Genomic DNA, 3,493 nt, shown 5'->3' with positions numbered 1-3,493 from the left:
CATGTCTGCCACATATAAACAATGAGCCAAAACGAAATTATTGATCATTTTCATAAAATCATATGTAACACGTTCCTACGTGTGCTGACGTGTTGTTAACGCGTTCCTATGGCGACCGGTCGGAAGTGCGAGTAACCGATCGTCATCCCAACGTGTTGTTTACGTGTGAAGACACGTTGTAACACGTTTGTGTTTTTCTTACCTTAGTTTAACTTCTTATGCTTCTATTGTGTCCTCTAACTAGTCCACATTTGATTAGTGCAATGGCTGATGGCTTAGAAAGTTATGTGCGGTGTAGGCTATTATTAAAGTTAAATATAGCAGAGGCTAAATATTATTGACAAATCTGACATGCTTTAACGGCTATTTCGGAAAAGCACGATATTATACATAATTTTTATATATCTCCCATTAAATCGGAAGGTTTAGGAATAGATCTAATTTCGGAAAGTGTCTTATTTAATAGAAATACGCTCTACCATATTCAAATGCAGCGAAAACTGCAATCAGTATCCCATCTGCTTTGCCTAAATATAAAAATCATAGACAATGAATCATATAAAGTAGGCTACATAAAATATCCTGACCATTTATATCAGACAAATTGACATATCAAATGCAAAGCCGGCCTACATGTCTACTTTATGATACCCTTAAGAGTGTAATGTAACCCTGACTTAATTTCAGGAGTAATAATAAGAATTGTATATAGTTTAAATCAATTACAACTTATGGTTATATGATTGTTAACTGAAATATAATAAATAACAATAAATAAATGTGGAAGAGGAATAATTTGAATAAGATGTATAATAGAATTGGCCAATGAGACTGAGAAATAGAAAAGACTGAGAAACTCCGCCCTGCTGAGTCTTTAAAAAAAAATCCAATGTAGGCTAGTTAGTGAGCGGAATAGGTGCAGATTCAACGAATTAACGCAGCAGGAGACAGACCTCCCCCCGCATTGGTCCGCAACTGGAGTAATGGGCGTGCAAGAGGTCTTTACAATTGGTCGCAAAAGCTGCCTATATTCCACGCAAAGACGGGCCGTAAACTTAAACACCTTTGGCCTAAAGATTAAAAGGAAGAGATAAATTCAACGTAGACAAGTGTACTGTGTATTGATAATCTTATCAGACCATTTCTCTTCGTTAACTGTAAAATTGGCGAGAATAATATAAAAAATGTTTTTTTGAAAGTAGCCTAGGCCTATTCTTTCTGCATGCCATTTTTTTTTCTTCTTCTAGTTCAATAATCAAAATTGTTACGTTAGGATGGCTATTTGTGTCATGGTGCTAAAACAAGCCTGCTGAGACGCTCGTGTTGAAGTTAAATTTATTCTCTTAACTTCTCACTATTTACCATATCACCACAAATAGCGTAATCAAATAACCAATTTACAAATAAGCTATTATTTGAAGGATACAGATTTCTCTTAATATAACAGTTATTCAAAAATATTTTTTTGTCTGCTTGCACATGATTGCATAGCAAAATATGTTAGAGCGGAGATATGTTTTACTTGTAATACAACTATGATTTACAATGGCATGTTTTTCTTTTTAGTAAAAGTGCATGTAAAAAATAACATCAATATTTTGCCTGATAAGGACAAATAGATATGGTTGATAATAAAACATTTACCAGAGAATTATAAAAATCGCAGATTAGTAACAACAGTTTGTAAAAATAAAATAGATTATATTTCATCTATAAAAAAAGTCGTTTCATTTCAATTGTTTCCAATAAAGAGCTGCAATCTCTATGGATGTGATATAAATGCATTTTTAAGTTAAGTTTAAGGGTAAGGGCAGGGATTAGTATTAAAATCATGCTTTTGTATTTATGACATCAAGGCTACTTTATTTGTTCATAGACGGAAGTAATTTAAAATGTTATTTGTGTATTGTAGGCTAGCTAGCTACTTTTCAGTAGCTATAATAGGCCTACAGAGAATGTCCGTAGACGGGCTTTGGCCTACAGCAAAACTACAGCTCATCCAAGGATATTTTACGGAGCTGTCAACACTGGAAACTCCGACGGCATGCAGTCAGTTGATGAACACCCAATTTATAAATAAAATGTATAATAAATTGTATACTATTATCAATGTACAAGACTACAAGTTTCGTGCTTGTGTTTCCGCCCCGTTTTATTCGTTGCACCCGCTTCGGAAAATTGCATTATCTAATTTAGATTAATCAATATTCAGGAATTGGCCGGGTTTTTTCCCTCCAACGTGAATAAGAACCGTGAAAAAAATTGCTTATACAGAAACATAAATTAGGATTAAGATAATTATTATATATTATAATGATTATATAGCCTATATATATTAGTCTCTAACATACTATTATTAGCACTCTTTCTAATGTCAAAATATGCAATCTTTCAGAAGTCTTTATAGGCCTACATTAACAAGGATTTGGGACGATTATAATGCCATGCTGCAAACCACTTTAATAATATGTTTACAAGATGAGAACAGGAGAGACAGTGAAAATTCATGTTAGAAACAGTGACCTCTCTCTCTCTGACAGAAGAAATGTATATATCAGAGTTCATCTATCAGAGTAGCCTATCCAAAACCATCAACAGCTTGTTATGTTACAGTAACTCAGCCCACGAGTCAGCGGAGGCAGCAAAGGCAATTTCAGAAGGAAGAAAAGGAAATCATGAACAAAGTTTATTGAATAATCTTAACTGCGTCTTTCTCAATGTGTTACCAATGGTAACTTACCATGAAAAGTGAATGGGCAATTAATGACAACATGGTCCCATATGGCATTGAAAACTTTTAAATTAAAATCATTTTTCTTATATCTTTTAACTCTTACTTGTAAAACAATATATCAGACAATATATAATTAATCAGTTTGACAGAAAAAAAGCTTACCACTGTATGTATGTACAGTTACAATAGGTGAGTTTGGTGTTTGAAACATTAGAGTCATGAAATACAGAGAAAGTCATGATATACAGGTGGTATCTTTTTCAGTTCATCCCTCAGAAAGACTTAGAATAGGCCTAGCCTACAACACCTTTTTTTCAAAGGCTTATTCAGGGAAGTGCAGCAGAATGCAGGAAATGGTTGAGTATTTTAGGTAAAACATCTGTATTTAGTGCCTTTAATGTCCATTTATAGTCTTTACACATTAGCTTGGATACTTGCATGGTTAAAAAACTGCTATTTTCAAGACGTTGACGTCACGTCAGGTCGTCACGTGGGTCAACCCGCTCGGTAAGACGCTCAAAAGTACAAGACATTCGGATAGACGTTCGGATAGACGTTCGATCGGTCGGTCGGTCGTCGGTCGGTCGAATGTTTGATTTTGGCACAGAGTAAGCGCCATAAGCGATCGCCAAAAAGTGCACAAATCACACCTCATATGCGTGTGCGTGCGTGTGAGCGTGCGTGTGTGTGTGTGTTCATATGTAGTGATAATGATGATTCTGACGAGAGCAGTTTCCATCAGTCTCTTTATTGACGGAT

Source organism: Xyrauchen texanus, chromosome 3 (assembly GCF_025860055.1).
Source record: "Xyrauchen texanus isolate HMW12.3.18 chromosome 3, RBS_HiC_50CHRs, whole genome shotgun sequence".
NCBI classification, from domain to species: Eukaryota; Metazoa; Chordata; class Actinopteri; order Cypriniformes; family Catostomidae; genus Xyrauchen; species Xyrauchen texanus.
This window is presented reverse-complemented; position numbering follows the sequence as displayed.